We start from the raw sequence: 19,970 nt of genomic DNA on the forward strand, positions 1-19,970 counted from the left end.
TAAAATTGCTCTGTGTTCAAGATTTCCTTCACGAGTAAGAACATTATTACTGCTCTCAGGAATTAAGGACTCAAAAATCTGTGTTGCCATCCTGACTCATTTGAGTTCTCTTTTTAGTGTTTGTCCAACTGAGACTTCTGTGTACTTACGCTTTCCTTGTGTTTGTCTTTTCCAGCAGTTTCATAAGCAGTGGAAACAACGACGCCTGGTTCTCAACAGATTGCTGTCCTATAGCTCTGCACGAATTCTAGTGAGGGTGCACGAAATAATTTAGATCCTGCTGCTGCTTTTATTTAGGGGCAGCGGGTAGGAGAGGGATAGGAAAGGGAGATTAATATTAACAAAGTAACTCTAGCCAGCTATCTACCCCTCACGAAAACCACAGGAATTTCTCTTTCCTTACCTCACCCCTCCAAATTTCAATCAGAATTGGCCACTGTGTTCAAAAGATGCACGCAGCAACTCAATCTTTTCATACATTAACATACCACGTGATGCCTTACCATAAAAATCTGAACCCTGCCCTATTTCAAAATAACTCAAGACCAAAAATTAACAATATAAAAAGCAACCTGAACAGCAACGCTTCTTGTCCTGCTCCTGTAACAGCCCTCCCAACGCCCCTCTGCTTGTCTGTCTGTCTGTCCCTGGTTGCACACCCTGCTGTTCTGACAAGGACATTAGTACCTGACACAGTTGCAAAGCCTCACTGCCTTAGAAAACCAAACCAAGCAGCATGAATCTTCCAAACAAGACATCAAACTGCCTATACGGATATATAAATCACACAGACCAAGAAAAGCCAAGAAATTCCCCAGAAAACAACAGGCAAAAATCTTGTTTTTCCATCCAAGCAGCATATTATTCACCAAAAGTCTCCAGGCTCCATTGCTACTTTAAAAGCGTTTGGAATACACATGGATGATTAGATGTGTGCTGAAAAGTTATTTTAAAGGACTGATTGCTCCGTGCACCAACTAATGGATGATCCTTACTTCAAATGCTTGTTTCACTATCTCCCAGATTTCAACACAGGTCAAAAAGAAACAATTTCAAATATCCCAGAGCTTTAGTAGCACAGGATTTAGTGCTTATCACTCTACCCTTCTGAGTTATGAGCCTTTTTATTTTTAGTAGAGGAGAGGAAGGGCTCAAAAACAAGCGAAAGGAGATACTACAAACAATTGTTTCCAGTTGACAAGCATTTTTTTCCTGTAAGCGTACTACCTTACAACCTCAAGAAAAGTTATGAGGTTATATGTTATGAAACAGGATATGATAACTCTTCAAGAAGTTTAAGACCAAAAAGCACTTCACTACCTCAGCTGGTATCAATTCAAAATCTACCTGATAAATCTAAAGACTACTGCAAACACAGCTAATATCCATGAAAACCAGAGATATTTTTTTCATCTTTTTACCTAGCAAACTGTACCTAGGAACGTCTAACCCCACAAAACTACACTCCCTGAATAGGGGGCAGTTAGGAAGTTACAATAAATCTCTCAGTGAGTGTCTTATAATAGAAAAATAATAAATTGCTATGATAAATGCAGTTGTTCCTCCCAGAGAGAGATTTTAAACTAACTCCTTTCTATTTTCCAGTACTCAAGAGACGACATCCCTTAAAAGCAAATGCCTGGACTTTCCACAAGAAAAGCACAGCTCAACATCATAGGTTTAAAGAGACTCCCCTTTGCCCAAGCAAGTACCAAGAACCTAGGACAGCTGCATATGCAGAGAACACCCCACTCTATTCTACTTCAGCCACAGTAACACAGCCATACTTCAGTCATTCTCCCAGCTGACCTTCTGTAACCAGGACGTTTAGAATTGTTTTGCTGTTTAAATAAACTTTGAATGATAAGTGGCTTTTATGAACCTAGAAAATAATCTCAGAGAAAAGGAAGCTGTTTATGACTTCCTTGATATGCACTTGTAAAGCACTGGTACGAACAGAGAACATCGATGAACGCAGTCAACGAACAACTGTAAGGATGCGGGATGAGAGGCAGCCTCCTGGTCCAGTACAAGTTGTTTCTGTCTCCCAAATGAGCCAACGGCATAATCACTTCCAGAGGAAAAATTTCCATTTTTAAAGATTTTTTTCTTTACAAATTAATATTCACATTCTATCTGAATCTGAGTCTATTCTGAGAAATCTTGAAGTATCCTATTGATTGCATTCCTCCTAAGAGAAACACTAAAGATCACATCAATGCAATCATATATACAAAAAAAAGTGCTCTAAGAGCACTGGTACTATTTTGTAAGGAATTTGAGTAGTTAAGGTAACAACCATGCACTTACACAGCTACATGTAACAAGAAAAAGCCCTTTCCCCATATTTTGAGGGAAAGTCAACTAAATTAATAGCCTTATTTTTCAGAAATACTTCAAGATGTAGTGAGTATAAACTTCAGAGTAACTGAAAGCAAATGAAAACATTTCCAGAATTATCTGTTCAATGACAAAACAGCAATTTTCCTGCTTTGGGTTTCAACAGGAGGGAATGGGCATGCTCAAACTCCGTTTAGGAAAGGCACCCAACTTTAACAGTGAGCTAGAACTGCTCAGATCTTGACAGAAAACTTCAATTACTTCTCATTATTGGCAAAAGGTAACAGTGCTTATACCAAATACCCAGCTAAACTTAGCTACTGTAATCTGCCTTAGCCTTACCCTTCAAACTTGGTTGCCCATGTACGTCTCTACTGCGGCAGCCCAAATTCTGCATGGTGTAAGCATGCGCTTGCTATACACAGAGTGTCCTCAATTTAGCAGAAAAGGGCCCATCCCAGTAAGAAGTAAATGAAAAATCCTGATTATGATCAATGGAATAGTGGAAAGCAGTTAAGAAGCAGCTGGTGACAAACCTGAAAGGCCCTGTTCTACTTAACCTACCACCACACAAAAGACAAATAACTGCCTTACTGCAAGGAATGAGAGAGAGTAGGTGGCTCAAAACCACAGGTATAAATCATTTTTGGAGAAATATCTTTCCAGGTGACATGATGCAACTCAATACTCAAAATAACCCGCTACAGGTTCTGATGAACTTCTGAAGAAATTTGTGCAACTAGGGAACTTTTTGCCGAAGTGATTTCCTTATTTCCCTGCAGCTCCCTGGCTACTGCCGGAGCTTACCCGAAGGTTTGCGGGTTGATCTGAACAGGAGGCAGCTTGGACCTTCTCCTGCTGCTTGGCTGAGCAGGTCCAGGCACCAGAGGCACACCTGGAGTCAGCTCCTACAAACACTGAGCTTCTCTTCGTTTCCTTCGGGGAGCTGCCACTATACAAGCAGTAGTAACCTGACAGCTATAGCAAGGATAGCTTGAGAACAAGGTGCCAAAAACCCTTCATCAGCTAAAAACGAGGAAGCTGCTTGATTAGGCAGAAAAGCGTAATTTTTATTTCAACTGTGATCTCAGCAGCTCTAAAATCGAAAAATCTCAGAAGATACAGAGCAGACAAAAAAATCTAGTTTCTTATCCCTTATCAACTCAAGTATAAAATTAGATAAACATGCCAAGGACTATCTTCTCCAGTTTTAGCAAGGACAGGGGAATATCACAAATTATACCACATATGAGAAGAGAATCGTCTAGCTTCATGTTTCACAGCTATTTAACTAAATCCAGCAGAGACTATAACAAGAATTTCAAAGCAGATTCTCCTTTTACACTTACCCTCATGGGCTGCAGCAGGATTTTTCCTCGCTCAACTTTAATAGATTTTATAAATTAAAATAGCATCCTTAATTACTGCTTAGAGCTTTTATAAACTTTCAATATTCGAATTTTATTGCAGCCATTTTAACACCCTTAATTGGTTCATTCAAAATTTTTATGCTAAGTACTCTAAATTGGAGTATGCCACCACTGCAGAGTTTTCTAATACTAAAACAGCTTTTTAATACTGCAGATGAGACAGGTTCTATCCCCCATTTAATGTGGTTGAGCTCACCTCCCTGCTTCATGATACAGTTCTTGTTCAACACCACCCAATTTGCTTGAGGCCATTTTCATCATTAATTACATACATCACATCTAGTACTGCCCTAATCGATTCTGAGTCCATGACTGGGAGGAAAGGTAAGAAAGTACACCTTTCATTCTTTAACTCAGCAGAGCCTTTTCTACCATTATTACAGTATTCTTCCCTTATGTCATACCTTGCCTGCTAAATAATGTTTTTCAGTATGGATATGCTTCTTTAACAGGCCTTTATAAAGCCTCTAGCAAAACATGTTACCAACTTAACCAAAGCCTCCAGACATGTCCAAACCAGAACATGTGCGCTAGAACTGCCCAGCAGCTTTCTCATGCCTGGCTGGAAGAGGCAACAAGAGAGAAATGCGTGCTTCAGAAGCTGTGCAACTCTAGAGCAATTTCCATTAGCGATTTTTAGGTTCATCAAAAGTGTTCCTAAGTCTGATCTTAATATCGCTAAAGACAGAAAATGGAACAAATTACCTTTCTGAATGAACCCCCATAGGTTTCTTGCTCTTTTCTAAGAACTCTGGAATCACTTCTGCGTTTCCATTCTTCCAGGAAGACACCTGTCTTACCTGCAGCGTGAAACCTGGACGTTTTTGTATGCCAAAAGCAAGTGTTCAGTGTTCTAAAATACGTATGTTGAAAATAGCACACCCTTCCTAAGGATTAAGGACTCCTGAACATAGAACTCCCACAGAACATAAAGTTAACTGCCCATTTGATACGTTTAGGAAAAAAAATTAAAAACACATCTACTAGGTTTTACTGCATTTGAGCTTTCTTCCTATGCCTTTTTTTTTTCCTTCTGATATCTATACAAGAGAAAGAGGTATGAAATTCATTTCTAAAACCTTTTATTTTTGCAGGCAACATTCAAAAATAGCATTAGGACGTAGCATTGTAGGCAGGAGTATCATCAACAGGTCTGACATGATATGCAACTGTAGTACATCTGGTGTCTTCAATGGTGTAAACTAAAATTTTAGATCTGACAGCATTTTATTACGTTGGCTCATTTCATTAATACACATAACTAGTTTTCTTACAGGTTTTGTACTACAAGTTGATGACACATCTGGCACACAACCCTGGCCTAAAATAGATTCAGTTCTCCATCCCCTACAGGGCTGCAATTGAAGTCTTCTACCTGTGTTGGGTCACAGGAACAGCCAAACCTCACAGCGCCACAACTCATACCGTACCAACTAACAATTAGATGACTGGTCAGGAAAAAAGGATGCTACTATTAGAAACTTTATATGCTTTTCTAGCACATTCACCAGCTCACATTAAAGCAATGTGATTAGGTTGCTACTCTGCTGTATTAAGACTGAACTCACTTCTTTGCCTGCATAAGACACAGGCAGTCACCACAGAAAGATCAATTGACCAAAGATTAGCATTTTCAAAGGCTTGTTTCAGTGCAATCTAACTTGCGGTTACTGCAGCTTTTAAAGAAAAATCCGTTTTAATGCCAACCATCTGAACAATGCTAGCTAAGTTCAACAATGCTAAGCACCCCCAACACAAATCTTCCTTTGCAGACAGAATTCAGGGAACTCTTCAGCGCTTTAGTCCCCACGTTTCACTCTAATTGCTTATCAACATAGCTATCTTCCAGTTTCAGATATACTGGAAAGATTAAGAGAAAGCAAAATGAGCCAGTTTTTAGTAATGTCAAAATTTCCCATACTGAAGCTAAAGACATCTCACCAGCATTGAGAGTAAAGCTAAGACATTCCTGTATTCTAAGGCTTTAGAAGTTTCATTACCCGTAGGTACAAAAACCTCTTCCACTGGTTTGCATTTATTCTTCGAAGGAGAGAGCACTGATTCTTTAAAACCAGTGAGCAGAAATGGAACAGTTAACGTTGCTGAAGAGGAGCATCCCTGTTTTCTTTGAAGGCAGAAGATACTTCCTGAACATGAAAATGCAATTTGGCAGACACACTTGAAAAAAGGTTGTCATTTTAAGTAGCTATTGACCTTACTCAAACACCAGGAAAATGATCTAGGAGAAACAGATTATCAGATTAATTGCCAAAGGAAGAAAGAAGAAAACTGAATGAGACTAATTCACTGGAAAAATTGGAACCTGAACACATTTTACAGTAATTTATTTTTTTTTTAACAAGGAGGTAAATAAATACAACAAAGGAGGTAAGGTATTTATCTTTTTTACTAGGAGGCAAATAAATAAACAAAACTTTTTTTTATTCAAATGGGAATATGTAAAAGGATGTTTATTATTGCCTGTTCCCTAACACAACATTTAATTTTTAATCTACATGCAAAGTCTCGGACTGATGATGACTTGGCTAAAGTTAGACTGCCTTAGAGGGAGATGGAAGAGAAAATGATAAGTATAGTAAATTTTGGCCTGCAGGTATAAAATAGTTTCCTGAAATCCACAAGCTACGGTCATTACAAGGTAATATCAAAATCAGCATTTAAAGTCTGTGATCTCTTTTCTGAGCAGAGTCTGTGTGTCTGTCAAACAACCCCACTCCAAGTTATGGGGGAAAATGAATCCCTCATGTCAAAGAAATTCACGCTGTGAGTAGGCAACGTAAGGGCAAATCAGTTTGTTGGCTAGCTGATGAGACTCTCACTCCTAACACCGAAGCACCCAGTTCTTTGCTGTCAAAGGCAAGAAATCCTGATTCAAGCTGCTATACCCCATATGCAGTCTTTTAGCTTCTGCTTCCAACTGGCTCTTGTTCCACTCTATTCCAGCTTTTCTTTTTCTTAATATCTTACTTTGTTTTAGATAAAGAAGAGTTACAAGTTAGTGAAATTAATGACAAGAACAAAAGGTTGGTTTGTTTGTTCTGTGCTTGAGAACTAAACAAAATCCTAGCAATTCTCTTTGACTGAGTGTTCATATACAGCCAGTGCGGAAAACTCCTTGACTGCTATGGAGGAGCAGGAAATGGGTTTGGAACATGAACAAGGAACAGAGTCTTCAAAACCTTACTTAGTCTGAACAGAGCAGAACAGAAACTGGCAGAATTGTGAAAATCATGAAACCAGAGCAAAGGCGGCAGTGAGACTGAATGGATTTTGAAGTAAACATGTAGAGCTCAGGCACCTCACACGCATCCAACGGCACTCTCTCAAGGAATTGGAAAGCAGCTGACGTTGGTTGGACATGGATATTTGAGAACTCTTAGAAGTGAAAGTGGATAAGAGATTGACCTTCTCAAAGGTTCTTCCTGTAATCTACGAAAAGGGGCAATATATCAGCAAGGTAAGCGATATAATCGTGGGCGCTACAAGGTGGTACATTTGAAGAACAAAGTACTGACAGTCTCCCAGTCACATCAATAGGGAAGAAATCCGTATTCACAGAAAACTAACCAGGTGAGTTGAGAAACCATTTGTTTGAGAAACCATCTGCACTATACTCTGTTACACCCAGTAAAATGCTTAATTACAGAACAAAGCACGCTCCATTATGTAGACAGCCGCAGTAAGAATGTGGTTGCTACTGAAGTACAGGAGCAAAGTGCCAGCTCCTTTTCTACCTCCAGACAAACCTCAGTATCTCAATTATTATACATAAGACCACAGACTACTCCCTCACTTGCAGAGAGATACCTGCCTTGCTACATGCCTTTACTAACAGCCACCACCAAATAAAAAGTAGAACAAAATACAGCTAGCGCTGCCAGGGAGCTGTAGTTTAGCACACAGAGGACACGCAGGGGAAGAGGAAGCTTCTTCAATCACTGCCACCTTAGATTTTCCACCACTGAAAGACTTGTTCATCTGCTGACAAACCAAATGTTAATGAATTTCAAATTCATTCCAAGTGTTTCCAGAAAAACAGAGGTAGCGTAGTGGCTACTAACGATTCAGCACACACAGACAGCATCGTAGCAGCAAGGTGAAACAAGCAGGATCACCCGTTCTGTTAGGAGAGCTGTACAGAGCACTTGTTCCCTACCGGAGGCATGGCCTGGAACAACCCCTCAGTCCTGCCAGGCAGATGACCTTGTGCTCCAAGCAGGAGCCAAACTGCTTGTGGAGGCAGCAGCAACAAGGGTGCGAGGAACAGAGGCTCATCAGTCAAAAGCAGACACTTTGGGATGACAGGAGGGCAGCAGAGGTGATAGCAGTGATTGTCACCTAAAAAAAAAAAGAGGTGGGACAACACTAATCGAGAACAAAAATGCACCAAAAAACCCTCAGGCATGTTAATCTGTATAAAGCTACTGAACGAACAAAATTCAGTAAAGCCTAAAAACCACAAGACAGTCTCATTGCAATTCTAAATTTTCATTTGGCCTCTACCAATAGTCCCAAGAAAAATGAGCTGGTAAAACACATTAACAGACAGTTTCAAAAATAATCAAAAAGGAATGAAATTTATGCCTCAAAATCATCACGCACATGATATAGTATCAACTCAAATCTACGTCTAAGCTAACTCTTTGAAGATTACATGTTGACAGGATACAAATACTGTTATTTGAAGAAGCTGGGATCCAAACAGTTATTTAATAAATGTTGCAAATTAAATGATAATTAAAAGATTAGTCGCAAGGCCCAAAACATACCTCTTGGTACAAAAGTACTTTCAGCCTGAAAGAAACTGAAAGGCTGTGCTACAGCCTGAAAGAAACCAACGTTGCAAATACAGTCAGTGCTGGAAGATAGTTGTTGATTGGGCAAATTTTAGAGGAAAACTAAAAACCAGAAATTACATTCACATTAAACGTATCACTTCTACACTTTTTTGGCATACATTTTCTTACTTTCTCATCTTTTCTTCTTTTCCTGCTAAAGCTGCTATTATACTTTTACCACGAAAAAGTAAATCCTCTTTCTGTATTGTCAGAGGTAGTCATAAGGATTTGTACCACTTTATAGTAACAAAAAACAGCATTTGAAATCAAAGGATGTAGAGAAACCAATGTTCCACGTACGCTTTCAACAGCTTAACATTGAACATACAAGGCAGCCTCTTTCTTCACTACTCTTCATGAATATTGAAGACTGCAGCTAATCAAATGACAACAGACAACTGCCATCAGGCAACAGCATCAAAAAGGCAAGTCCTAATGCTCTAGACAAGAGCAAGGAAAAAAGCCACAGCTCCTGTTTGATCAAACACATCAGCCAAGAAGCCAAGAAATCACTTATATTGTACATCTTGCTAACCACAAAGGGGAAGCTGCTTCCGCAGAGGGGCGAACACCCATTTGTTTTGGTGACAATTGTTTTCCATGCCGGTTCCCACCCTGCCTTTCACTCCTCCATTTGGGAGGAAGATGAGTATGCCCTTCTGAGTGACAGAAACCAACAGTGAACCCAGACACGCAGCCAAGTACAGGCTAATGCAGAACCTCAAACTTGGATCGCTTGCAAAGCCTTACACCGAACGGTGAACAAAAGGAAAACAACTGAGCAGCGGAGCCCTGTGCAGAACACTTCAAAAATAAATAAGTGGAGAGCAATCCACCTAGCACTAGAGAGCCTTCAGCGTTAAAGCAGGATGCCCCGTTTGGGATTCCAGTCTTCAAGACAGGAACCGATAGGGGAGAGTCTACAAAGCAGTGAGTTGGGTCAGAAGAAAAGGAAACAAGATCTGCAAGGAAACACTGGAGAACTGGAAATTAAAGGCACGCAACCAGTGTTAGAGAACAGATCAAGGGAAAAATGACAGCTCAAATACATCCAGGAACATCGGAAATAGCTGGACATGAGAAAGTAGAAAGCAACGCTTCCTGCAAAGGTTGTCAGTTAAACCTTAAGAAAACATCAAGCAGCAAGAATATAAAGCACTGGAATAAGCTGCTTAAGAAACGCAGTGGCATTCCCAGCAATTAGGAGATTAGACAAGCATCTGTCAAGAATATTGTAAGTGATCTTCCCCCAAGACAGAGCAAAGGATTAACTCTAGGTCCTTCTTCATCCTTTTTTGTTGCTGTTGTTGTTGCTCGGTATTCTTCCAGGAATGAAGAAAGCCCAGACAGAACCACAAAAGTAAAAGTAAATAAATAACCACTCTAGTGCGACTCCTTCCTACAGTAAAAGCACGACTGGATAGAGATCTCACGACACTACACTTCTGACATTCCTTTGTAGCTGTAAGCGCAACATAAACTTGGATTTAGAGTTATGTGGCTAGGGATTCCAGCAATGAACAAAAAAAGTAAAAATATTAAGGATAACTAGATATAAACACAGTTTAATAGTCTCCCCAAGACCAGTTCTTTCATTAAATAAAACTGCAAAGGTAAAAAAAATCTTTATAGAATATATTCTCACATGAGAGCATGCCTGTTAGAGGATGAAGTCATCTGTGTGATAAACATTTTGCAATTTTACAAAAACAAATCAAGGCTTCTAAAGGAAAATAATTGCAAGACAAAACAATAGCATATGTCTACTTCCAAGCAAGTTGCTAGAATGCTGCAAAACCACTATTAAGCTATTAAGCAATTCAACATTTTGGGCAGTGGTCTTCGAGGAAATATACTGCAAGGATAAATCTGTGTTGGCAATACAGGAAAATTCTTCTGACGGAGTAAGGCAAAAAGGTTGTAAAGAACAGAATATGGAGAGGGCATAGGCATCTCCATCTTTTTGCCATCACAAATAATCAGGATATTTAGAATTAAGAGAAAAAAATAGTATCAGAGTCACTGGGTTTCACTGGTGAGAGCCCTGCTGGCCATGATATTCATACAACAAAGTCACCAAAGTGCTCCCCAGTAGATTGATGTCTTGCCTGCGTGTAAGATTCATCACAGCAAAATTGAGAAGTTCTATACGTGAACACTTCTGCTCACCTTTGAAGGGCACTTTGAAGCACTAACAATTTTGACCTTGTAAAGGTTAAAAGCAGTTTAGGTTGTTCTTTTCCTTCTCATTCCACTATAATGTTATAAGCTGCCCAAGCACTAAAACCTCCTGCTCGTTTTTACTAATTTTCCCATGCTGGTGTCAATTTAAGTTGCTCTGGAAGATTTCAGCCAAAACAAATGTTCTCTCCTAAACAAAGTTAGGAAAAACATTTGTTCATTATTTGAGTTCTCGGTAACTTTTCATGCTTTGGAAGAAACGTGAACACAGCACAGAAGATACACGACTGGCAAGATCTGCCTTTTAGCAACCTTATGACAGCAGACGAGGAATTCAAAGCCTGGTTTTCAAACCCTGGAAGTTATGCTTAAGATAGCATGGTGTTCGGGGAATGGCCTGTGTTTACACAGTAGCAGACTGATGTCTGTCAAACTCCCGTCCGTGACAAAGCTGGAAGGATACAGTGCAGGTTACTCTCAATGAGGCATATGCAATCTGTTCCTTATGTGAAATCTGCTGAGTGCAGATCTACTCCAAAAAACTTATCTTATGGTCTCTACTAAGCTACCAGTTACTATTTTGCAGATGCTTATACACTGGTTACTACAGATTTTTTTTATTTTTTTTTTTAAAGTACCAACTTGCAGCTATCCCACTAAAGCCACAGAAAGGTCAGTTACAGGTTTTTACTCTGAAGCAGGAGAACTCGGCAGTATTTTCCCACTGAAATACTTAAGGGGAAAAAAAAGCATACTTACCATGGCCACAAAATTTCCTTTATCTCATATTCAGGAATTAATTTCAATATTTTTTGTTGGAATATAACAAAAATATTCAGTTTGCAGCTAAAAGCCTAATACAGGAATTTCCAGTCTGAACGGTTCATTTGTCAGAGACATATATTGCTGGAAACGAGATCTGAAGAACTGCCTAACAATACCCATCCCAACCACAGGCATGCTCATCTGAGCCATCTATAACAATGCAATAACCAAAGTTCCCCTTTAGAATTAAAAACAACAACAACAACCACCAGCAGCTATGTCCCTAACTGCCTGAACCTACATCTAAGAAAAACATAAACAAGGTCATTCTTTGTGTCTACAAGTTTTGGTCTTTGTTGCTGTAAAAAAAAATAATAAAGGGAAGGTTAGCAAAAGAAAGATGATGTTCAGATCATTTCCAATCTTCTACCAGTATCTTTTTCCCCTTCTTCACCACAGCTTTTTGTCTTCTCAATGTAAACCTCCACTTCAGGGAACTCTGCCAGTAACTTCAGCCACGGGAGCTTGCAGGAAGAACAGAATGGTTCTTAAACTAACCTGAGACACATTCTTCTTTTGAGTCATCTCTGAAAGAGCCTGACATGCAAGGAATATTAGCAATAGCTCGAACAGAGATTAAAAAGGATACCTTTTTTTCTTGAAACACAGCCAGAGCTGTAGTTACTGTGCACAGTACTTCCTTTACTAGCAGCCACAGGCATGCAATGGGAACAATTTCGTCCGTTTATCCCTGTCACTCTGTTTGGTCCAAAAGGAGCTCACAGTACAATTATTTCTTCTAGCTAGCCACAAGTCAACATTTTTGTATATTCCCATGTTCTTCAATCACGTGTTTGTTCAACTGTATATCCCATAAGCTTTTCCCTGCGTCCTGCTCACCCCGCCAGTAGCAGGGAACCTGCACATGCATTCAAATTTCAAACAATCTAAGTAAAACCAGGCGTGCTTTGTGACAGCAATGGCACTACTCGCATTCACCGGTCCTGTAGCTGCAGAGATCAGAACCAGGGAACTACAAATCAGTTCCGATTGTCCCCCGCACTCAATGCTTTTTGTGATTACCCTCACAGAAAGTCATTATCTTTTGCCACAAGCTTGAATACAAACACGACTTACAAAGGAGCAACACGTTGCCTTCAGGACAAAGGCAGACACAATAGTTAAACTCTAGATGTGGGTGTTATCAAAGCATGACTTTAGGTCAAGGAAGTTGTTTGAGGGAGATGCAACAAAGGAGCTGACTGCCAAAAAAATTTACGAGCAAGTCAGATCTGAAAGGGTTATTCTTAGCTGCTTATTTCACAATAAAATCAACTACATCAGTGGCATAACCTAGCAGTGCTTCACAATTTACTACAGAAGATACAGGTGGCGTATCCTGGCATTGCACCAGCAGAGACTGCAAGTTCTGCACAAAGGCTCTGGACAATGGTGAACAACATTCTTGCAAAAGGTCTGGTGATCCTCGTGGGTGAAGTCCTGGCAGAAGTCTCTTGGAAAATATTCTGAAGGATTTGAGCAGGATACACTTTCGAGTTTTAGCAGTTTCATAACAATTCATTTGCCTAGAGAAAACAAAGTATCTAGGAATTAAGGGCAGCTACAACAGCCAGCCATCTGTTTTAAGTGTGACTTTTTGCTTCCCTGCTTCCCTTGGTTCTTACTTCTCTCACTAATATCCTTTTCTTTTCCCTCTGAACTTTCTACCTGGACAATGACACACAAGCAGTAAGAAGAAATCAGAAAAGTAAGGCGTACCAGTGAGAAAAGTTTGTTTTACCAGCTTTAATGGCTACAACATTAACAAACATTTCAACCCCAAGACAAGAGGTTCACAATTCAACAGTCACCTCGGGCGCTAAGATTTGCGTACAAGAACCACCCACGAGTACTTTCATTCCACAATGCCAGTGCTCTGCAGTTAAACACAGCAACAGAAACGTGTAAAAATCTTTCCTTTGCAAACACAGCTTGTTCTGGTTTCTTTGGGGAAGAAAAATAAGTATTACAGTATGATCTTGAAGCACACATGTTGAAAAAAAAAAAAAGCCAGAAGCAGGGCATTTCGTTTCCATTCCTTTTCTGAGAGCACTGGTAACATAGGTTACACCTGAAATTTGACTAACTGTTGCCTGCGTTTTCCCACTCAATGCAACAGAGAGCAAGTCTTCAAGTCATCAGACAGGCTGCGGGAACAGAGTCCCTCCTTCCGTTCCACTCAGGCAGTTCACTTGTTCCACTTCAACACGGGGATACTCGATGGGACCTGCCTGCACGTTCTCACTGTCATCCAACCTACCGTCCTTTCGTCTGCCAAACGGGCAGCACTGCCCTAATTCAGATTGGCCATTTTAAGTGAAACACAGTACTCAACATCTCTTCCTCTTGAGGTTCTCAATGCACCCAGCATCTTGCACAAAAGGGTAACAATTAGTATCCAAAAATTACCTAAAACGCATTTTGAGACAAAGAAAATTTCAGCTCAGTGTTAACCACTTTGGCAGAAAACACTGGTCCAAATGGAGCTTACAGCAACGATACATATTAAAAATATTTTTTAAAAATGTCCACATGAATGGGTAAGGCAGGAGATACATGCAAACCTACAGAAATTACACCATTTCTTCTGACCCTTTTTAGAAGGATGAGGAAGGACACATCAGTGAGTTTGACTTCCATAAATGCAAGTAGAACAATCAGCTAGAGCTAAAATAGAAAAAGCCTCAAAGAGCTAAAGAAAGACACCTGGAACTGTGGAATAGAAAGGAGATGAAGAACAACAAACCGTGATCTGTACCTAAAAGGGCAGAGGATCAGAAACGTCAGTCTTTCAGAGAAGTCCTTCAAAAGACTTGATAGATATCCTTACCATTTTGATCTTCACTCAGACTTTCATTCTCCGAGCATTATATACAGCAAAACACATGTCAAAGACAGCTGAGAAGAGTTTGGAAGCAGTCAAAAGCAGGCAGACTTCAGCTCCATCAGTGAGGAGGTTCTGACAGCAACTTGCACGCCCTGTACTATATTGTTTTGTTGTATGTTATTTTACAGTATCACCACAACTGTGAATTTGAACTTGTGATCCTACAGAAACAGGCCTACACAAACGCATTCTGTGTGCGTACCCTTCGCTCTCTCTGTTCTCTCCGCTAATTCCCACTACCCCTAATTTTCAACCTCTGGACCAATTTCTGCTACATTCAGCAAGATCACATGATCGGACACCAAAGAAGCCATGTAATGAAGACTCAAAAGAAAACAGCCTTCAAAAATTCTGCTGCCTGAAACGGTGCTTACTCTTGGGCACAGTTTATAATCGTGTCTCCTCTCCCACCTAACACTTTGTGATGCCACAGTCCAGAGAGCCTCACAGACCAGCTAGTAGAAGCTATTCTAGAGACTAAACCAGTAGACAGCAAAATAATAATTAAAAATAAATGACAGCATTTAAAAGGACAAATCAACCCCACTTTCGTACAGCAAAGTCAAGTTTCACAAACCTCCAAGAGTTCTCTAAAAAGATCTCCCTTACCCACACACCTATAGACTCTTCTGGATAAAGCCTGCTTTAATTTCTAAGATATATGTTAAGGTTCTTCACGAAAGGCTCCTAAAGAAACTAAGCTGCTGTGGCAATAAAAGGCCTTGCATGGATACGTTATCTGGTGAAGAGATGGGAAACAGAGCAACAACAAGTGGTTATCTCTAACAACAGACTAACCTACCAGTAAAGTGACACAGGCGCACGAGCTGGAGCCCACGCTCTAAGGCATTCTCACACCTGGAAACACACTGAGTCCATCTGAATCTCCCACCCGAAAACAGGATGAGTTTTGGGGAAAATGGTTGTGGGGATTTAAAACACTATTGCCACTGACTCTGCATCACCTCGCACTGATCTGATTCAATTCGTTCACCCGGCAGAGAACCGCCCCTCCCAAGCAGCTGGCTGTGGCCAGGTGGTGAACCCAACCAGCTCCACGAAGGCCGGGACCAGCAACAGCAGCACGAGCACAACGGAAAGGGACAGGCCGTGGAGCAGATTCCCCTGTCAGCTGCGGCAGGCTGGCGGCCCAGCTCGCCCAGCTTCCGTGACTCCCATCGTAGGAACAAGCTCGCGCCGTCCTAGTGAGCATGTCTAAGAAGGCAGCAGTGCAAAACTGGCACATTTCTCACTTAAGATGGACTTCATTAGTCATTTGCAAAGGCAGTTGTATTTTCCACTCTCAAACATTAACACTTCGGTATCTTCCTGCTCCTATGGAATTCTAACCCTCAAAAGGGGAGGGAAAGCCTCGTTTGGGGGAGAGCGGTTCTCAGCTTGTCATTTGATTTTTCTGTTCCAAAAACCAGTAACACATGCTATCCTCTGCTATTAAAGAAGCACGCGTCCAAGATGAATTGTTTTGATTTTTTTCATTGTAGTAAATATTTGGAATTTAGAAACACTTGTGACGCACAGGTCTGTTCCTGTGCACCTCTACAAGGAAATATTTTTCCTACAAGCTGAACAATCTGTCAATGTTGTTTTCACTCGGCTAACCTGCCAATATAATACAAGTCTGCTCTGTGGAAAGTTACAGAATATAGGCTCGTTTGATTTATTTATAGAATAAATGGCACTTATTCTCGTGAACTCCTGCACAGCAAGTAACACATGCTGGCTGCATGTTGCCTCACGCTGCTTTCTAGTAAAACATTACTTTTGGGAACCACCCGAAACGGCTCGCCTTTCAGCTGAGGGAGGCAAGGCTTCACAATTCAATCTCTTGCTCTTGATTCTGCAAAAAACAACGGTGGGGTGACTGGAACTCAGAACACACTCCCACGTCAAGCTCTCCAGTCTGACACTGCTGCCAACTGTGGCTGAAAGGCCTAGCCCATCGAAATACGCCGTGCAACCGACACCTTCTCGCGTGTTTTAAGACAGACTACAAATCCATCCCAGGCAGGACGAGCATCGTAGCCATGGAACAAGCACTTGACATGCAGCTTGGGTCTGGGCAGTGCTCTGGATCTGCACATATACAAGCTGGGGGCCTGAATGCTTGAGGGGAAAAAAAGTTATATGTGCACCATCTGTACCAGGTACGGCATCACCCATACAGTGGCCGTTTTCTTCCAAAATAAAGTGGTTCTGAGATTTGTGTAAATGAAAGCAGAATTACCAAATTCACCAAGGTTAGACTGAACTTACATTTCAGAATAGGGCACATGATATCATTTGGGATCAGTAAAGATAACCTGACAAATCTATCGTGCAAGTCATCCTGCTATTTCAAGTATACAGTTATTAAAAGCATTTTACAGATTTTCCTCCAGAGATGTACATGAAAAAAACTTGTAAAATTATTGAAACCAGGAGTGCAGTTCCTTTAACATTAGCAAAAGGACCTAAATCCCCGGGTGTTCTCTCACGGACAATACACACAGATTGTCAAGTGGTGAAACCACTACCTATATTCAGATATTCAATAGGACTTGTCAGATTGTCGGAAATGGCTACAAAGTCAGAGTTAAGTCAGAAGAAGACTGATAGAATTTCCCCTTTTCAACTCCTCCTTGGTTCCTTCAGCCAGCTGAAGGTGGTGCTTACCTTAAAATGAAAAAATAAATAAATAGGGATCTTCCAAAAAATCACACCTGCTTTTGGAAGCATATTTTCACACTGAAAGTTGCAACATGGGGTCATAACGTTCTCTCAAGTTATTTTCTAGAGGAACAAAGAAAGGTCTTTGCATTCTGATCACATATTCAACACCCAAACCTACAAAGTGAGATCAGTTTGGAAGTGCAAAACACCAAAGAATAAAGAAGAATAAAGAGCATCTCTAGATGCCCTGAGCAAAAACAACACAAGAATTATCTGCTGGTGACCTCACACTTTCTAAGACTTCTCCTTCCCTTCCACAAAAGAAAACTAACTCTACACCCTTCTATTTTTAGCCACCAAGAGAACACAGCTGCACTGCGAATGAGGCAGAGATGGCAACTTGCAATAGGGGAGTGTGAGAGCTCCACATGATAAACAAGTGACAAGAAGAAAAACCCCAAAAGTTAAAAAATAAAATAAATCACCAAGTATCTTACAAATTTTGGTTGCCATTTCCAATCCAGGTGCCAGTATATCAGATTTAGATGAGGTGCATCCTTATCTCAGCGCCAGACTCCAGCACCGCCTTTCAGTTTTGGCTTCAAGCACCCAAAGGCAGGGCCTTACCCAAACACTCAGCGCTTCCAGGTGCAGAGCTGGGAAAACCAAATCTCTGATGCCAGCCACCCATTCAGTAATAGCGCCGCATCAAAATTCACTCTGCCATCACTGCACAACTTACGCAGATGAGAAGCCAAGTTTGTTGGTTCGGGTATGTCTTATTTACATAACTAGCGCTTTCATATCTTCGGCAGCGTGTTGGAGTCTTTCTTGCATTTTGCTAGAAAACAATTTACAAATGCTATGCTAAAGACATATTCTTATCCCAGTAACAGGACTTTTCTTAGTAAGTCATCACAATTAAGCGTTCCTCTCCCACCACATCTTTACACTCCCACAGGCTCACTTGCCTACTAAAATTATATTTAAAATGCCAATGTTGAGCCACCTCATATCACAGCAAGTCTTTGCAACAAAGGGAAACAGCAAGAAAGCAAGTTCAATGTACATATTCTTCTTTACGCAAGCATTCTTTCAAATCAAGAATATTCACCCACCGAGTTCCTAAACATCCTGAGTAACTCATTCCGCCAATGCATCCAAATACTTAATGTTCACGAGCCTTCTTGGCTATCAAAAGGTGCGCCGCAGTTTCAGTAGACGTTACATAAAACTTGGCGCAATATGAATGGCAGGCTACAGAGATAGTAGCTTATCTCCTAAAACCTTGGAGACCTCTGTTGTAAAGCTTTGAGATGATGATTCCAGCTGCTCTCAGAACTTCCATCCACAATATATTGCTTGTGGAAGTTTGGCCATAAACGCAGCCTCAGTGAACTTCAGCACATTTGTAAAATATGAGTCACCATGGGACACCACGAGCTGCCAGCTGCCACATGCTCTGGTCCTTAAGCTCAGCAGTTGCAGCAGAGGTGCTCCGAACCTCCACAGCTGGCCCTAACTGTTCATTGAGCTTCAGGAAAGTACCATTTTTCACTGCTCCCTCCTACCGCTGTAAATCCATCGGCGTGTCCATTGGTGGTGGAGACCAAGAATTTCGCCGGAGCACCCTGCGTTGAGCAACCAGTAACAATTACGTCCTATCAGACTAATCGCAGCCCCAGAGTCAGCCTCTCCGCCCTGCTCTCCAGCGAATCCTGCTGCGTCACTGCACCGCTGCTTGGACCAGCTTGCCATTTCAAAAGAAACTCGCACCCGCCACGAGAACTTTCTCGGGCTATCCACCAAAGGTGGTCACGGGAGAGCCAGAGAGAAAGGATAAACCAGCCTCCAGTGCCTCAAAAGAACTTCTCCCCATGCTCAGGACACCTTTAAGCAGAAAACGTACATGTAGCCTCTTGTCCAGTGATTTCTTCAAATTGCTCGATGGATTATAATGTTGAAATACTCACTCAGTGACCTCGTTATCTACAGATGAGCAAAAGCTCACTACGCAAGGCAAAAACTCCTTTGGATCTGGAAAATCTGGACTCATCCTTCACTCACACCACCCCTATCTCTGCTGTAATAACATGGGGAAGTTGGGCAAGTCTTAAGATGCCTGAATCCAGACGTTAATGTCATCCACCATACCAAACACATGAGACAACGCAGGAACAGTTGCCTTAGTTCTGTGATCTGGAGAAGGCTTTTTGTCCCTCAACAACTTAGTACAGGCTATGACCAGATTAACTCTACAGAACCAGAAGTACCATGAAATTGTGTGGAACACATCATCAATACTTATCAAGTGGCTCAATTGAGTTTAATTAGGCCCACGCTGCTAGTGGAAACTAAGTTTTTCTGACACCAACGTTGGCAGCCACGTCCCGTTAGCGTGCTCCACGGCCACGGCCGCCCTCCCGCTCCCGGGAGCGCAGCTCTCCCAGAAGGCCAGGCCCCCAGTCAGCGGCACCCCACGCAGCTCCGGGCGAGGTGGGGGCTGGTTTGGGGCCATCCAGCGCCTCAGGACCCCGCCGGCTCCCACACGGCTCCCGGCAGGGCTCTGACCCATGGCCACGTCTTGCAGCCCCATCACGCCGGCGGCCAGCCCGGTGCCACCGCTCCGTGACACGGCCCGGGGGGGTTCCCTCGGGGCTGGCCTCGTGTCCCCAGGGGGCCTCGTGTCCCCAGGGGCCCTCACGGGGCCTCCCTCCCTCCCGCCCGCCCCCACAACCCGGGCACGAGCACCAGCCGCTCCCGTCCCCCCCGCCGCCC

General features: G+C 41.7%; 1 protein-coding gene across 2 annotated transcripts in view; it reads right to left on the bottom strand.

Moving 5' to 3' along the window:
* STAG1 (STAG1 cohesin complex component) overlaps nucleotides 1-19,970 on the bottom strand; it is a 185,922-nt gene that overhangs the window by 165,279 nt on the left and 673 nt on the right. Inside the window, exon 1 of one of the 2 annotated variants that reach the window (XM_080604103.1) lies at nucleotides 7,948-19,895. The exons of the other annotated variant lie outside the window; for it this stretch is intronic. The gene's annotated coding sequence lies outside the window, so the exon portion shown is untranslated. Of the gene's footprint in view, nucleotides 1-7,947; nucleotides 19,896-19,970 lie in introns of those variants that run through there. 2 annotated transcript variants of the gene reach the window in all.

This window comes from Anser brachyrhynchus (genome assembly GCF_964034855.1).
Source record: "Anser brachyrhynchus genome assembly, chromosome: 9".
NCBI lineage: Eukaryota > Metazoa > Chordata > Aves > Anseriformes > Anatidae > Anser > Anser brachyrhynchus.